Consider the following 19747-nt stretch of genomic DNA (forward strand, 5'->3'; position numbering starts at 1 on the left):
AAAAAATGGAGGACCACAATTGGAAATAGAACTACATTCCTTAATTGAAACAATTTGGGAGACAGAAAACATACCGGCCGATTGGAAAACTGCAATTATATGCCCCATCTTTAAGAAGAATGATCCCCTTGTCTGTGATAACTACAGAGGAATTGCCCTACTCGATGTCACGTATAAAATTTTGTCGATGTGTATACTACACAGACTGATTCCCATAACCGAAGAACTGATTGGGGACTACCAATGTGGTTTCCACACTAACAGATCCACTTTGGATCACTTATTCACATTGAGACAAATAAATGAGAAGGCATGGGAATTTAATGTAGATATCCATATTCTATTTATAGACTTCAAGAAGGCCTATGATAGCATACACCGACAGACACTCTTAAACACCGTGAAAGAATTTGAAATACCATTAAAATTAATCAAATTAGTTAAAATGTGTTTGGAAGAAACCATATGCAAAGTTAAGACACCTGCAGGAGAAACTGAAAATTTTAAGGTGTACACTGGACTGAGACAAGGGGATGCCATTTCACCTATTCGATTTAATATTATCTTAGATTGATAGAGAATTCACCAAAACTAATCCACAAGGGATCCAACTGCAGGGACAGAACATTACTAGACTTGCTTATGCAGATGATGTAGCCTTAATAAGCACTTCAAAAGCTGAATTAATCAGGATGATGCAAAATTATTACAAAATAGCTGAGAAAGCTGGACTTCATGTGAATGAAGAAAAGACAGAATATCTAGTCATAAGTAAAAAACTCCAAAAGAATACCCAACTGACCGTAAATGGTCTCACTTTCAAGGCAGTTGACCACTTCAAGTACTTAGGGAGTCTTTTTAGCAGAGACAATAGAGCAGAAATAGAAATAGACGCCCGTCTAGCAGCAGCTAATAGAACTTTTTACAGCTGTATCAAAATTTTAAGGATGAGATCACTTAGTACTGAATTCAAAATCCGTTTTTATCAGTCAACTATTGTACCAGTAGCATTATTTGGATGTGAAGCTATTACATTCAGGAAAAAAGATGAAGAAAAACTGTTGATATTTGAAAGAAAAATACTAAGAAAAATATTTGGACCAATCTTCGACGAAAATGTCATGGAGTGGAGGATAAGGAAAAATGAAGAACTACGGGAGCTGTACAAACATAGTACCATTGTGGAAATGTTAAAGAAGAGAAGACTGAACTGGGCTGGTCATGTAGCAAGGATGCCGGAGAACAGACTACCCAAAATAGCATCCACTAAGAAATTAGAAGGAAAGAGAAGAAGAGGAAGACCTCGAATTAGGTGGATGGAGAATATCCGGGAAGATGCAGCTAGGATGGGCATCAACTCTGATTGGGCAACAATTTCCCTGGATAGAAATAATTGGAAGAGGCTCGTAGAGCAGGTGTATGGTCGATAAGGCCTTAGCCACGTGTAAAGTAAAGTAAAAGTAAGTTAATATTTGTTCCCCAGACTAGAGAGGGAACATTACAAGAGGAAGACAGAGATTACAATACATTCAGCACATAACTGAGAGCGTAGGTTGCAAGTGCTACTCTGAGATGAGTAGGTTGGCACGAGGGAGGAATTCGTGGCGAGCCGAATCAAATCTGCCGGAAGACTGATGGCTCAAAAAATAAATCTCTCCTTCACTTGTCAGCCAATGATGACGACAAATATTTCATCAGACACTGGGACTCGAACCAGCTATACCTGAGTCGCGTGCATGTTGGCCAGTGTAGCCTTCAGGAACAGTAGAGTTTAAATCTTCATCAGGCCACTGGGCGTGCAATTTCTTTGGTCTCCTGGCATCACTTCAGGTGCATGCGACATTGCTTATCCATACAATATATGAGTGACCTACCCATCGTTGTGAGAATGAGGTACAGGTCAGTCTTTGAGAATATTGTAGTCGCTGGGTGTTCTTGTCTTTTTGTAGTAGTAGTAGTTCTCAAACTTTTGTCTTCGGGGCACCCTTCAGTAGGAAAAATAGTATCAGGCCCCTACCTATTGTTATTAATAAAAATAGTCATATTTTATATTTTTATCCTTATTGTGTTTAGCAAAGTCAATTTAAAAGGAGTTTACGCCGCAGAAACCAAAAGTAATATGTCTTATTAAAAAGAAAGTACGGAATTTATCTTTATCAAGTTTTCATTTATTCAAAAACTATGAAACGAACATTGTTTACAATTCAGCAAACAAGGATTACAAGACCTATAAAAATTTAAATTAAAAAGTTCAGTATGACAGATGAGCTTGCTTTTGATAACAGTTTCTCAAAACGTGGAGGACTGGCAGAAAGAGCCGCTCTAAATTCTTCGTTTACATTTAGCTTTGAGCGGTAGTTCGATAGCTAACAAAGCTGAAAATCCAGTCTCGCACAAGTATGTTGTTGCAAAATGGATCAGGCTCTTCACTGCACTTCGATTTAGAATTGGAAATTCCTTGCTAATATGTACCCAAAACTCCAACGAAGAAGCTTCATTAAATTTACTTTTCAGTGAAGTATCACAAGTGAGTTCAATAAGTTGTTCCTACTATTCTATATTTAGAAATGTTGGTCCAGAAGCATTTATCCAATTAAATTTACCAAAATCGTTGCTGAAATATTTCTCGAAGTGAACTTTTAATGTTGCAAGATGATGAAGAAAGTAAGCTTTTATCGCCATTGGAAGTATCGGATTATCTGTATCCTCTAAAAGTGACGCTGTAGTAGGAAACATATCTAGTATGCCACTCTCCATTCGGTTTTGCAACAGCTCTAATTTCTTTATGAACGCCTTCACCTTTTCATTCCAAGATAGTACAGTTGCCTGATTACCTTGAAGTGAAGTGTTACGAATATTTAGTTCCTCAAAAATATCAACGAGATAAGCGATTTTAAATAAAAAATCTCCGTTTTTGAAGCAGTCTGCCAAAGACTGACTTCTCTCCTTTAAAGACCAGAATACCTCGCGTTCCTCAGTTCAAACATTGTTTTCAATACCTTACTCCTTGAAACCCAACGAGAATTACTAAAAAAGATCAGCCTTGTGTGTCCAGCGCCCATCTCCTCACATAGCACTTTAAAAAGCCTCGAATTTATGGATTTTGCTGTAATAATACTAACTGTTTGTGTAATCGTTTGCAGAACTTCATGAAGGGGTGAACTAAGTTCTTTAGCGGCCAGAACCTCCCGATGTTTCATGCAGTGAGTCCATAGAGTATCAGGAGCTACAGTTTTAACTTTCACTTGCAGTCCACCACGAATTCCGAACACTGAGCGAGCTCCGTCTGTGCATACTCCAATGCACCCATTCCATAACTTACAGTTTTATTAAAAAAGTATTGAGTATGTAAAAAAGGCTTTCAGTTGTAGATGTTTCCAGTGTTGGCTTGCAGAAAAGAAATTCCTCTCGAATATTAAATACATCAACGAAACGAACATAAGCAATCAAATGAGCATATTTATGCTTCGTCTACTTGAAGTGCAAAATGGTATTTGCTCAATTTATCGATTAAATGCTCAAGAAAATGGTCAGAAATGTCTAAAATTCTTCTATGCACTGTGTCATTAGAGACAGGAACACTTTTCGACTGTTGAGCAAATGAGTCGCCAAACATTGTTGATACTACACACACACACACACACACACACACACACACACACACACACACACACACACACACAAAAGGTTTTTGGCGCTTTGTTTCCCAGAGTTCCAGAACCTGTTCAGAAAATTGGAAGAGAGATCAATATAAAAATCATTTCCGCCCATTTTATTGTTCATGAAAACCTTACATTGCATGTTGTACCACCATACAGCGAAACCTCCAGGTATTGTGGTCCAGACTGCTGTCCACACCGGTACCTCTAATACCCAGTAGCACGTCCTCTTGCACTGATGCATGCCTGTATTCGTTGTGGCATACTACCCAAAGGTTCATCAAGGCACTGTTGGTCCAGATTGTCCCACATCTCAATGGCGATTCGGCGTACATCCCTCAGAGTGGTTGGTGGGTCACGTCGTCCATAAACAGACATTTCTAATCCCAGACATGTTCGACAGGGTTCATGTCTGGAGAACACGCTGGCCTCTCTGGTCAAGCGATGTTATCCTAAAGGATGTCATTCACAAGATGTGCATGATGGTGGCGCGAGTTGCCGAACATGTCGTTCACGTATTGTACAGCCGTTACTGCGCCTTCCATGACCACCAACGGCGTACGTCGGTCCCACATAATGCCACCCCAAAACAGCAGGGGACCTCCACCTTGCTGCACTCGCAGGACAGTGTGTCTAAGGTGTTCAGCATGACCAGGTCGCCTCCAGACATGTCGACGATTGTCTGGTTGAAGGCATATGCAACACTTATCGGTGAAGAGAACGTGATTCCAATCCTGAGCGGTCCATTCGGCATGTTGTTGCGCCCATCTATACCGCACTGCATGGTGTCGTGGTTGCAAATATGGACTTCGCCATGGACGTTGGGAGTGAAGTTGCGCATCATGCAGCCTGTTGCACACAGCTTGAGTCGTAACTCGACGTCCCGTGGCTGCACGAAAAGCATTATTCAACATAATGGCGTTGCTGTGAGGGTTCCTCCGAGCCATAATCCGTAGGTAGTGGTCATCCACTGCATTAGTAGCCCTTGGGCGGCCTGAGCGAGACATGTCATCTACGGTTCCTCTCTCTTTGTATCTCCTCCATGTTCGAACAACACTGCTTTGGTTCACTCAGAGACGCCTGGACACTTCCCTTGTTGAGAGCCCTTCCTGGCACAAAGTAACAATGCGGACGCTATCGAACCGCAGTATTGGCCGTCTGAGCATGGTTGAGCTATAGACAACACGAGCCATGTACCTCTTTCCTGGAGGAATAACTGGAACTGATCGGCTGTCGGACCCCCTCCATCTAATAGGCGCTGCTCATGCATGGTTGTTTACAACTTTTGGCGGGTTTAGTGACATCTCTGAACAAAGAGACACTGCCTACAATATCCACAGTCAACATCTATCTTCAGGAGTTCTGGGAACTGAGGTGATGCAAAACTTTCTTTGATGTGTGTGTATCAATCGCTGCTGATAAAGCCAGAGTTTTTGCAACCATGTGTGGTTTCTTTCATTTAACAATTGTATGAGAAATCTGTTAAGAGGCTAAAAGAGCCTCAGAAGTCACATTCGTCGTTCTACCTAAGTTCTTATGGGTGGATAATAAAACATTTGGTTTCTCGTCAAGAAAATCTTTTGGTTTTCCCGTTAATTCAGGATGTTTTGTTTCAAGATGTCCCTTTAACTTGTTAGATTTTATGCTATCAGCAGCTAACTACGTTAAACATACTACACACTGCGGACGTTCTTTACCACTGATTTTAATTTTTATGAAGCCCATTAATAAATAGTTCTCACATGCCTCCTCGTTTTCGGCTTTGGAGCATCTCCGTCCCTCCGCCAGTCGACGGACCACTGCTGTATTGATGTTTGTCACTAATCAGGAACCGCTTCATACTGTACTCAAGTCTTCCTCGCAAAGTCTTTAATTATAAGACTATAAATAATTATAGTCGTCACTATGAGGATGCGTTGTGATACACGAGCCAAACCTTGCACTGCGTGGGATAGTTACAGAAAGGGTATTCCACTGACTGTCGAAGGAAGCAACGCCACCTGGGAACAAAGCCTACTCACGTCGAGTGTGTATGCTTCATTCTTAGGTGGTGTTGAAAGAGGTGACGCAGCTCACCGATAATTTCAAACAATGCTGAAGACGACGGCAGTTTAATTGTCGTCGAACACGTCTATTGTTAACACCGATGTCGGGCGAATTTCAAACAAGATCAGCGGCATGTCGTTTGTTCAACAAAAGATAAACCTAATTGTTTGTTATTTCATTAATTATTTTATTTATTTTATTAATTATGTAAATAAATTTTTTCCTAACATAACGCGCCCCCCTTCCACGACATTCGGCCTCCCCTCCCCCTTCCCCCATCTCGGGGTCGTGCCCCACAGTTTGAGAACTATTGTTTTATAGCGTATATATGGCCACAGGGATTTGTACGTTAAGAATTCGGCATTCTGTGTCACCTTAAACGGGTTAATCGTTGACTTTGATATAAATTGCGAACAGAAGAACTAGATATTTACAACTTGGTGCAGATGTTTCTGCCACTTTTTTTTTTTTTTTTTTTTTTTTTTTTAATTTTAATACCTGCACATCAGGTAGGCTGGCAGCAACATCCTACGCTGCTCTTCAGCCTCAGAGTAGACAATGAGAAAAACATAAGACACAAAATAGACATATTGACGGGCAAAAAACAGGAGACACAGAATAAAGAAAGACACGAAGCTGTTCACACTCGACGAAACACACACTGAAACACGTTGGAATGGCGCACAAACACTGATGACTTCAATGGCACAGTGAACATAGGAGCGTGATGGCGAACACTAAACACAAAAACGATGGCACACATACGAGAAACCGATGGCGATGATTTCTGGCGCACGAATGTCCACGTAGCATGTGCGAGTGCGGGGACCTGCCAAGAGGTGAAGAGGGGGGGATGGGGAGTGAGAGGGGAGAGTAAAGATGCCAATGGCGGAGGAGATGGGAGGAGGAGGGTTAGGGGTATGGGGAAAGCCCGTGGGAGGAGTGAGGAGAAAGGGAAGAGGGTGGGAAGGGGAAGAGGAGGGAGAGAGGGTGCCCGTAGGAACAAACACAAGAAGAGGGAGGGAGGATCATAGTTGGTAGGAGGGGTAGATGGAGGGGAGGAGGGCATCATCAGGCAGGGGGAGGTGCGGAAGCCACCTTGGGAGAGGGTGTGGAGAGTGGAGAGATGGAGAGCAGGTGGGACTTGGGAATACAGGTGCGGCACCTGACGGGAGCAGGTTTCTGCCACCCACTTACACCGATAGCCAAGACTTTATGACCAGTGCTCACAGTGAGACCGAATCCCTCGCGAAGGCACGTGACACGGTAAGGACTACACTACTGGCCATTAAAATTGCTACCCCACGAAGATGACGTGCTACAGACGCGAAACTTAACCTACAGGAAAAAGATGCTGTGATATGCACATGATTATCTTTTCAGAGCATTCACACAAGGCTGGCGCCGGTGGCGACACTTACAACCTGCTGACATGAGGAAAGCTTCCAACCGATTTCTCATACACAAACAGCAGTTGACCGGAGTTGCCGGGTGAAACGTCGTCGTGATGCCTCGTGTAAGGAGGATAAATGCGTACCATTACGTTTCCGACTTTGATAAAGGTCGGATTGTAGCCTATTGCGATTGCGGTTTATCGTATCGCAACATTGCTGCTCGCGTTGGTAGAGATCCAATGACTGTTAGCAGAATATGGAATCGGATTCAGGAGGAACGCCGTGGTGGATCTGAACAGCCTCGCCCCACTAGCAGTCGAGATGACAGGCATCTTATCTGCATGGCTGTAACTGATCGTACAGCCACGTCTCGATCCCTGAGTCAACAGATGGGAACGTTTCCAAGACAACAACCATCTGCACGAACAGTTCGACAATGTTTGCAGCAGCATGGACTATACTTTACACAGCTGCTCAACTGCAATGATCCACAATATTACTTTACATTTGAAGAACCAGATACAGTTGATATACAAGGCACCACACCATCAGTAAATGAAATAAGACAAACAATAAAGAACTTAAAGAACAACAAGGCCTGTGGGGAAGACCAAGTATATGCTGAGCTTTTAAAAAATGGAGGACCACAATTGGAAATAGAACTACATTCCTTAATTGAAACAATTTGGGAGACAGAAAACATACCGGCCGATTGGAAAACTGCAATTATATGCCCCATCTTTAAGAAGAATGATCCCCTTGTCTGTGATAACTACAGAGGAATTGCCCTACTCGATGTCACGTATAAAATTTTGTCGATGTGTATACTACACAGACTGATTCCCATAACCGAAGAACTGATTGGGGACTACCAATGTGGTTTCCACACTAACAGATCCACTTTGGATCACTTATTCACATTGAGACAAATAAATGAGAAGGCATGGGAATTTAATGTAGATATCCATATTCTATTTATAGACTTCAAGAAGGCCTATGATAGCATACACCGACAGACACTCTTAAACACCGTGAAAGAATTTGAAATACCATTAAAATTAATCAAATTAGTTAAAATGTGTTTGGAAGAAACCATATGCAAAGTTAAGACACCTGCAGGAGAAACTGAAAATTTTAAGGTGTACACTGGACTGAGACAAGGGGATGCCATTTCACCTATTCGATTTAATATTATCTTAGATTGATAGAGAATTCACCAAAACTAATCCACAAGGGATCCAACTGCAGGGACAGAACATTACTAGACTTGCTTATGCAGATGATGTAGCCTTAATAAGCACTTCAAAAGCTGAATTAATCAGGATGATGCAAAATTATTACAAAATAGCTGAGAAAGCTGGACTTCATGTGAATGAAGAAAAGACAGAATATCTAGTCATAAGTAAAAAACTCCAAAAGAATACCCAACTGACCGTAAATGGTCTCACTTTCAAGGCAGTTGACCACTTCAAGTACTTAGGGAGTCTTTTTAGCAGAGACAATAGAGCAGAAATAGAAATAGACGCCCGTCTAGCAGCAGCTAATAGAACTTTTTACAGCTGTATCAAAATTTTAAGGATGAGATCACTTAGTACTGAATTCAAAATCCGTTTTTATCAGTCAACTATTGTACCAGTAGCATTATTTGGATGTGAAGCTATTACATTCAGGAAAAAAGATGAAGAAAAACTGTTGATATTTGAAAGAAAAATACTAAGAAAAATATTTGGACCAATCTTCGACGAAAATGTCATGGAGTGGAGGATAAGGAAAAATGAAGAACTACGGGAGCTGTACAAACATAGTACCATTGTGGAAATGTTAAAGAAGAGAAGACTGAACTGGGCTGGTCATGTAGCAAGGATGCCGGAGAACAGACTACCCAAAATAGCATCCACTAAGAAATTAGAAGGAAAGAGAAGAAGAGGAAGACCTCGAATTAGGTGGATGGAGAATATCCGGGAAGATGCAGCTAGGATGGGCATCAACTCTGATTGGGCAACAATTTCCCTGGATAGAAATAATTGGAAGAGGCTCGTAGAGCAGGTGTATGGTCGATAAGGCCTTAGCCACGTGTAAAGTAAAGTAAAAGTAAGTTAATATTTGTTCCCCAGACTAGAGAGGGAACATTACAAGAGGAAGACAGAGATTACAATACATTCAGCACATAACTGAGAGCGTAGGTTGCAAGTGCTACTCTGAGATGAGTAGGTTGGCACGAGGGAGGAATTCGTGGCGAGCCGAATCAAATCTGCCGGAAGACTGATGGCTCAAAAAATAAATCTCTCCTTCACTTGTCAGCCAATGATGACGACAAATATTTCATCAGACACTGGGACTCGAACCAGCTATACCTGAGTCGCGTGCATGTTGGCCAGTGTAGCCTTCAGGAACAGTAGAGTTTAAATCTTCATCAGGCCACTGGGCGTGCAATTTCTTTGGTCTCCTGGCATCACTTCAGGTGCATGCGACATTGCTTATCCATACAATATATGAGTGACCTACCCATCGTTGTGAGAATGAGGTACAGGTCAGTCTTTGAGAATATTGTAGTCGCTGGGTGTTCTTGTCTTTTTGTAGTAGTAGTAGTTCTCAAACTTTTGTCTTCGGGGCACCCTTCAGTAGGAAAAATAGTATCAGGCCCCTACCTATTGTTATTAATAAAAATAGTCATATTTTATATTTTTATCCTTATTGTGTTTAGCAAAGTCAATTTAAAAGGAGTTTACGCCGCAGAAACCAAAAGTAATATGTCTTATTAAAAAGAAAGTACGGAATTTATCTTTATCAAGTTTTCATTTATTCAAAAACTATGAAACGAACATTGTTTACAATTCAGCAAACAAGGATTACAAGACCTATAAAAATTTAAATTAAAAAGTTCAGTATGACAGATGAGCTTGCTTTTGATAACAGTTTCTCAAAACGTGGAGGACTGGCAGAAAGAGCCGCTCTAAATTCTTCGTTTACATTTAGCTTTGAGCGGTAGTTCGATAGCTAACAAAGCTGAAAATCCAGTCTCGCACAAGTATGTTGTTGCAAAATGGATCAGACTCTTCACTGCACTTCGATTTAGAATTGGAAATTCCTTGCTAATATGTACCCAAAACTCCAACGAAGAAGCTTCATTAAATTTACTTTTCAGTGAAGTATCACAAGTGAGTTCAATAAGTTGTTCCTACTATTCTATATTTAGAAATGTTGGTCCAGAAGCATTTATCCAATTAAATTTACCAAAATCGTTGCTGAAATATTTCTCGAAGTGAACTTTTAATGTTGCAAGATGATGAAGAAAGTAAGCTTTTATCGCCATTGGAAGTATCGGATTATCTGTATCCTCTAAAAGTGACGCTGTAGTAGGAAACATATCTAGTATGCCACTCTCCATTCGGTTTTGCAACAGCTCTAATTTCTTTATGAACGCCTTCACCTTTTCATTCCAAGATAGTACAGTTGCCTGATTACCTTGAAGTGAAGTGTTACGAATATTTAGTTCCTCAAAAATATCAACGAGATAAGCGATTTTAAATAAAAAATCTCCGTTTTTGAAGCAGTCTGCCAAAGACTGACTTCTCTCCTTTAAAGACCAGAATACCTCGCGTTCCTCAGTTCAAACATTGTTTTCAATACCTTACTCCTTGAAACCCAACGAGAATTACTAAAAAAGATCAGCCTTGTGTGTCCAGCGCCCATCTCCTCACATAGCACTTTAAAAAGCCTCGAATTTATGGATTTTGCTGTAATAATACTAACTGTTTGTGTAATCGTTTGCAGAACTTCATGAAGGGGTGAACTAAGTTCTTTAGCGGCCAGAACCTCCCGATGTTTCATGCAGTGAGTCCATAGAGTATCAGGAGCTACAGTTTTAACTTTTAATGGGGTGAACTAAGTTCTTTAGCGGCCAGAACCTCCCGATGTTTCATGCAGTGAGTCCATAGAGTATCAGGAGCTACAGTTTTAACTTTCACTTGCAGTCCACCACGAATTCCGAACACTGAGCGAGCTCCGTCTGTGCATACTCCAATGCACCCATTCCATAACTTACAGTTTTATTAAAAAAAGTATTGAGTATGTAAAAAAGGCTTTCAGTTGTAGATGTTTCCAGTGTTGGCTTGCAGAAAAGAAATTCCTCTCGAATATTAAATACATCAACGAAACGAACATAAGCAATCAAATGAGCATATTTATGCTTCGTCTACTTGAAGTGCAAAATGGTATTTGCTCAATTTATCTATTAAATGCTCAAGAAAATGGTCAGAAATGTCTAAAATTCTTCTATGCACTGTGTCATTAGAGACAGGAACACTTTTCGACTGTTGAGCAAATGAGTCGCCAAACATTGTTGATACTACAAACACACACACACACACACACACACACACACACACACACACACACACACACACACACACACACACACACAAAAGGTTTGTGGCGCTTTGTTTCCCAGAGTTCCAGAACCTGTTCAGAAAATTGGAAGAGAGATCAATATAAAAATCATTTCCGCCCTTTTTATTGTTCATGAAAACCGTACATTGCATGTTGTACCACCATACAGCGAAACCTCCAGGTATTGTGGTCCAGACTGCTGTCCACACCGGTACCTCTAATACCCAGTAGCACGTCCTCTTGCACTGATGCATGCCTGTATTCGTTGTGGCATACTACCCAAAGGTTCATCAAGGCACTGTTGGTCCAGATTGTCCCACATCTCAATGGCGATTCGGCGTACATCCCTCAGAGTGGTTGGTGGGTCACGTCGTCCATAAACAGACATTTCTAATCCCAGACATGTTCGACAGGGTTCATGTCTGGAGAACACGCTGGCCTCTCTGGTCAAGCGATGTTATCCTAAAGGATGTCATTCACAAGATGTGCATGATGGTGGCGCGAGTTGCCGAACATGTCGTTCACGTATTGTACAGTCATTACTGCGCCTTCCATGACCACCAACGGCGTACGTCGGTCCCACATAATGCCACCCCAAAACAGCAGGGGACCTCCACCTTGCTGCACTCGCAGGACAGTGTGTCTAAGGTGTTCAGCATGACCAGGTCGCCTCCAGACATGTCGACGATTGTCTGGTTGAAGGCATATGCAACACTTATCGGTGAAGAGAACGTGATTCCAATCCTGAGCGGTCCATTCGGCATGTTGTTGCGCCCATCTATACCGCACTGCATGGTGTCGTGGTTGCAAATATGGACTTCGCCATGGACGTTGGGAGTGAAGTTGCGCATCATGCAGCCTGTTGCACACAGCTTGAGTCGTAACTCGACGTCCCGTGGCTGCACGAAAAGCATTATTCAACATAATGGCGTTGCTGTGAGGGTTCCTCCGAGCCATAATCCGTAGGTAGTGGTCATCCACTGCATTAGTAGCCCTTGGGCGGCCTGAGCGAGGCATGTCATCTACGGTTCCTGTCTCTTTGTATCTCCTCCATGTTCGAACAACACTGCTTTGGTTCACTCAGAGACGCCTGGACACTTCCCTTGTTGAGAGCCCTTCCTGGCACAAAGTAACAATGCGGACGCTATCGAACCGCAGTATTGGCCGTCTGAGCATGGTTGAGCTATAGACAACACGAGCCATGTACCTCTTTCCTGGAGGAATGACTGGAACTGATCGGCTGTCGGACCCCCTCCATCTAATAGGCGCTGCTCATGCATGGTTGTTTACAACTTTTGGCGGGTTTAGTGACATCTCTGAACAAAGAGACACTGCCTACAATATCCACAGTCAACATCTATCTTCAGGAGTTCTGGGAACTGAGGTGATGCAAAACTTTCTTTGATGTGTGTGTATCAATCGCTGCTGATAAAGCCAGAGTTTTTGCAACCATGTGTGGTTTCTTTCATTTAACAATTGTATGAGAAATCTGTGAAGAGGCTAAAAGAGCCTCAGAAGTCACATTCGTCGTTCTACCTAAGTTCTTATGGGTGGATAATAAAACATTTGGTTTCTCGTCAAGAAAATCTTTTGGTTTTCCCGTTAATTCAGGATGTTTTGTTTCAAGATGTCCCTTTAACTTGTTAGATTTTATGCTATCAGCAGCTAACTACGTTAAACATACTACACACTGCGGACGTTCTTTACCACTGATTTTAATTTTTATGAAGCCCATTAATAAATAGTTCTCACATGCCTCCTCATTTTCGGCTTTGGAGCATCTCCGTCCCTCCGCCAGTCGACAGACCACTGCTGTATTGATGTTTGTCACTAATCAGGAACCGCTTCATACTGCACTCAAGTCTTCCTCGCAAAGTCTTTAATTATAAGACTATAAATAATTATAGTCGTCACTATGAGGATGCGTTGTGATACACGAGCCAAACCTTGCACTGCGTGGGATAGTTACAGAAAGGGTATTCCACTGACTGTCGAAGGAAGCAACGCCACCTGGGAACAAAGCCTACTCACGTCGAGTGTGTATGCTTCATTCTTAGGTGGTGTTGAAAGAGGTGACGCAGCTCACCGATAATTTCAAACAATGCTGAAGACGATGGCAGTTTAATTGTCGTCGAACACGTCTATTGTTAACACCGATGTCGGGCGAATTTCAAACAAGATCAGCGGCATGTCGTTTGTTCAACAAAAGATAAACCTAATTGTTTGTTATTTCATTAATTATTTTATTTATCTTATTAATTATGTAAATAAATTTTTTCCTAACATAACGCGCCCCCCTTCCACGACATTCGGCCTCCCCTCCCCCTTCCCCCATCTCGGGGTCGTGCCCCACAGTTTGAGAACTATTGTTTTATAGCGTATATATGGCCACAGGGATTTGTACGTTAAGAATTCGGCATTCTGTGTCACCTTAAACGGGTTAATCGTTGACTTTGATATAAATTGCGAACAGAAGAACTAGATATTTACAACTTGGTGCAGATGTTTCTGCCACTTTTTTTTTTTTTTTTTTTGTAATTTTAATACCTGCACATCAGGTAGGCTGGCAGCAACATCCTACGCTGCTCTTCAGCCTCAGAGTAGACAATGAGAAAAACATAAGACACACAATAGACATATTGAAGGGGAGAAAACAGGAGACACAGAATAAAGAAAGACACGAAGCTGTTCACACTCGACGAAACACACACTGAAACACGTTGGAATGGCGCACAAACACTGATGACTTCAATGGCACAGTGAACATAGGAGCGTGATGGCGAACACTAAACACAAACACGATGGCACACATACGAGAAACCGATGGCGATGATTTCCGGCGCACGAATGTCCACGTAGCATGTGCGAGTGCGGGGACCTGCCAAGAGGTGAAGAGGGGGGGATGTGGAGTGAGAGGGGAGAGTAAAGATGCCAATGGCGGAGGAGATGGGAGGAGGAGGGTTAGGGGTATGGGGAAAGCCCGGGGGAGGAGTGAGGAGAAAGGGAAGAGGGTGGGAAGGGGAAGAGGAGGGAGAGAGGGTGCCCATAGGAACAAACACAAGAAGAGGGACGGAGGATCATAGTTGGTAGGAGGGGTAGATGGAGGGGAGGAGGGCATCATCAGGCAGGGGGAGGTGCGGAAGCCACCTTGGGAGAGGGTGTGGAGAGTGGAGAGATGGAGAGCAGGTGGGACTTGGGAATACAGGTGCGGCACCTGACGGGAGCAGGTTTCTGCCACCCGCTTACACCGATAGCCAAGACTTTATGACCAGTGCTCACAGTTAGACCGAATCCCTCGCGAAGGCACGTGACACGGTAAGGACTACACTACTGGCCATTAAAATTGCTACCCCACGAAGATGACGTGCTACAGACGCGAAACTTAACCTACAGGAAAAAGATGCTGTGATATGCAAATGATTATCTTTTCAGAGCATTCACACAAGGCTGGCGCCGGTGGTGACACTTACAACGTGCTGACATGAGGAAAGCTTCCAACCGATTTCTCATACACAAACAGCAGTTGACCGGAGTTGCCGGGTGAAACGTCGTCGTGATGCCTCGTGTAAGGAGGATAAATGCGTACCATTACGTTTCCGACTTTGATAAAGGTCGGATTGTAGCCTATTGCGATTGCGGTTTATCGTATCGCAACATTGCTGCTCGCGTTGGTAGAGATCCAATGACTGTTAGCAGAATATGGAATCGGATTCAGGAGGAACGCCGTGGTGGATCTGAACAGCCTCGCCCCACTAGCAGTCGAGATGACAGGCATCTTATCTGCATGGCTGTAACTGATCGTACAGCCACGTCTCGATCCCTGAGTCAACAGATGGGAACGTTTCCAAGACAACAACCATCTGCACGAACAGTTCGACAATGTTTGCAGCAGCATGGACTATCAGCTCTGAGACCATCGCTGCAGTTATCCTTGACGCTGCATCACAGACAGGAGCGCCTGCGATGGTGTACTCAAACACGAACCTGGGTGCACGAATGGCAAAACGTCGTTTTTTCGGATGAATCCAGGTTCTGTGAACAGCATCATGATGGTCGCATCCATGTTTGGCAACATCGCGGTGAACGCACGTTGGAAGCGTATATTCGTCATTGCCATACTGGTGTATCACCTGGCGTGATGGTATGGGGTGCCATTGGTTACACGTCTCGGTCACCCCTTGTTCGCATTGACGGCATTTTGAACAGTGGTCGTTACATTTCAGATGTGTTGTGACGCGTGGCTCTACCCTTCATTCGATCCCTGTGAAACCCTACATTTCAGCCGGATAATACACGATAGCATGTTGTAGGTCCTGTACGGGCCTTTGTGGATACAGAAAATGTTCGACTGCTGAGCTGACAGCACATTCTCCAGATCTCTCACTAACTGAAAACGTCTGGTCAATGGTGGCCAAGCAACTGGCTTGTCACAATACGCCAGTCACTACTCTTGATGAACTGTGATATCGTGTTGAAGTTGCATGGACAGCTGTACCTGTACACGCCATCCAAACTCTGTTTGACTCAACGCCCAGACGTATCAAGCCCGTTACTACGACCAGAGTTGGTTGTTCTGGGTATTGACGTCTCAGGATCTATGAATCCAAATTGTGTGAAAATGTAATCACATGTCAGTTCTAGTATAATATATTTGGCCAATGAATACCCGTTTATCATCTGCATTTCTTCTTGGTGTAGCAAATTTAATGGCCAGTTGTGTATACAAGAGGAGCAGAGACAAATGGGGAATACTCTTAAGGGCGGCAGAACGACGAAGCTCGAAGGAATTATCCGAATGAGGCTGTAATCGATAGATGTGGTATACATGTAAAGACAAACAAATGATTAGCAATTTCAGAAAAATTGGTAGATTTATTAATGAGGAAGAGCTGCTAAACTGCGCAAGAAGTTATTCAGATTGGCGTTGTGCTGTAATAGCGCCGCATATGACAAGCGAAGAAGAGCTGCTATGAAATGAATTCGCACCGCAGACCATCATTCCTGATTGTCGAACCGTATGGCAAGCAACTTTCAGCTTGGTATCAGACCGCTGTCTGAGGCATCTCCACACATGTCTGCTGATCATCGGGGCTCATTTCGAAGCGGCACTCATCACTGAAGACAGTTCTACTCCAGTCAATGATATTCCAGGCCGAATGTGCCGACAACATTGCAAACGAGTTTGTTGGTGTAAAGAGTCAATGGTAATACTGAACAACAAATTTGAAATTAAAGTGTGTACATTTATGATTTTGAGTTGTGTTTATTTCAATATAAAATGATACAAAACAATCAACTTTATAAATATTTAGCTCTAGTTTTTTTTAAGTAATATTTTTGTGTAAATATTTCACTAACTATATGTGCATTCTTGTTCCAAAATTCAGCATAACAAATTTTAGGTGAATAATTACTTGAATTACGTTATGTGTTATGCATTGATAAATTTCAGTGCCATTCTGAAGTACAAAACTAAAATATCAAGAAAAAATGAAGTTAATATTACACGAATCAAAATACTTTGAAATTCTACTTTCTACCAGAACTATGTAAAGCACAAAAGAAAATATATGAATTAACTGGTCACAAATGTATATAAAGGATTACAAATGTTAAATTCCCATATGTACAGTATATAAAATTACATATTTTGTTCAGAAATAAATTCCGAAAGTGAACATTTTAGGTTGACTTGACGTTTATACACATACTCGGGAACATCCCGTATGATAGGCCAGCAGTAATCTGCTAGGGCTCCACTTTCCGACATACCTCTTCTCAAATGTGGCAATATCTTGATGAAAGCGCTCCCTATGTTCATCACTTACTGCACCACAATCTTTGGAAAAGAAGTCAAGATGACTACGTAAGAAATGCATTTTCAATGACATGTTGCAACCAAGTTTTTCATAATATGACATCTTATCAACAATCTCCTTGTAATATATTGCTCGTTTGTTCCCTAATAACTGTAAACACACTGTCTTAAAACATTTCCATGCATGCTTCTCATCACCTTATATGATTCCATCAAAAGTATGGTCTCCAAAAAGTACTCGAATATGTGGGCCTACAAAGATGCCCTCCTTTGCTTTGGCATCACTTACGGAAGGGAATTTTTGCCTTAAGTACTTAAATGCGTCACCATCTTTGTTCATTCCCTTAACAAAATTTTTCATGACACCCAGCTTGATGTGCAAGCGCGGGAGCAGAATCTTTTTAGGTCTACTAGAGGTTCACTCATAATGTTCTTTATACCTGGTTGAAGAGATATTTTCGTCGGCCATTCATGTTTACTGTAATGAGATGCACGAGTGCGGCTGTTTCATCCACAGAGAAAGCAGCAATATTTACTGTACCCTGACTGCATACCTAATAGAAGTGCAACCACTTTCAAGTCACCACAAATCTGCCATTGAGAGTCATTATACTTGGTGGCTTCTAGTAAAATTTTCATGTTTTGGTACGACTCTTTCATATGCACACTATGCCCAACTGGAATAGAAGGAAGCTCATTACCAACATGTAAAAGCACTGCTTTTGAGCTCAACTTTGACGAATCAATAATGAGTCTCCACCCATTAGGGTTGTAATTAATTCTGAGAGTCTTCTTAGGTAATTTATGTCTACACATGCCACAAGGCTATCTTGCATGTTAAACAAAGGTAGAATGAATTCTACGGTAGAATGAAACATTTACATTGCTTTCCAGAAAATTGCGCTGCTGCATTCTTGATGCTAAAATCGCAGCCTTTGCTTTAGAGAGCTCCAACTCTCTAATCAGATAACTTAACTCATTTTGAGACGATTTTTGTGGATCATCAGCTGATGATATATTTGGAATAGACACTGGATCTTGTGATGTACATGGTTCAGGACATCCACAATCCCCATCAGAAGTAATCACGTAATCTGTTGGTGGTTCAGGCATTGGCAATCCTTTCCCATGTAGAGATGGACGTATGGCAGATGAAATGTTAGGATAGATCACTGTCCGCTTCTTCTTAGACATTCCCTTCTTGATAGGAGAAAAATATACCTATTCAATAAAGCAGATAAAAATTCACTTGACGCCTTCCTGACAGATAATCTCCACTCATTCCAAATTAATAATATAAGTGTATACCAGATGTGGCTTAAATTCAAAGAAATAGCAATTGAGAGGTTTATACCTAATAAACTAACAAACGACGGAGCTGATCCTCCTTGGTACACAAAACGGGTTAGAGCAGTGTTGCAGAAACAACGAAACAAACATGCCAAATTTAAACAGACGCAAAGTCCCCAAGAATCGCGATCCTTTACAGAAGCTCGAGACGTAGCGCGGAGTTCAATGCGAGACGCCTATAACAAGTTCCACAACGAAACTTTGTCTCGAAACCTGGCGGAAAATCCGAAGAGATTATGGTCGTATGTGAAGTATGTTAGCGGCAAGAAATAATCAATGCCTTCTCTGCGCGACAATGGAGATACTAAGCGGAATTACTAAACACAGACTTCCGAAATGCCTTCACAAAAGAAGACGGAGTAAATATTCCAGAATTGTTAGCGAGAACAGCTGCCAACATGAGTAACGTAGAAGTAAATATCCTCGGAGTAGTGAAGCAACTCAAATCACTTAATAGAAGCAACTCTTCTTGTCCAGACTGTATATCAATTAGGTTCATTTCGGAGTATGCTGATGCATTAGCTCCATACTTAACAATCATAACAACAGTTCGTTCGACGAAACATCCGTACCCAAAGACTGGAAAGTTGCACAGGTCACCCCAATATTCAAGAAAGGTAGTAGGAGTAATCCACTAAATTACAGGCCCATATCGTTTAACTTCAATATGCACCAGGATTTTAGAACATATATTGTGATCGAACATTATGAATTACTTCGAACGAAACGGTCTATTGACACACAATCAACATGGGTTTAGAAAACATCGTTCCTGTGAAACAACTAGCTCTTTATTCACATGAAGTGCTGAGTGATGTTGACAAGGGATTTCAGATCGACTCCGTATTCCTGGATTTCCGGAAGGCTTTGGACAATACCACACAAGCGGCTCGTAGTGAAATTGCGTGCTAATGGAATATCGTCTTAGTTATGTGATTGGGTTTGCGATTTCCTGTCAGAGAGGTCAGAGTTCGTAGTAATTGACGGAAAGTCAGCGAGTAAAACGGAAGTGATTTCTGGCGTTCCCCAAGGTAATGTTATAACCCCTTTGCTGTTCCTTATCTATATAAACAATTCGGGAGACAATCTGA

Source organism: Schistocerca serialis, chromosome 7, assembly GCF_023864345.2.
Source record: "Schistocerca serialis cubense isolate TAMUIC-IGC-003099 chromosome 7, iqSchSeri2.2, whole genome shotgun sequence".
In the NCBI taxonomy this organism is placed as follows: Eukaryota; Metazoa; Arthropoda; class Insecta; order Orthoptera; family Acrididae; genus Schistocerca; species Schistocerca serialis.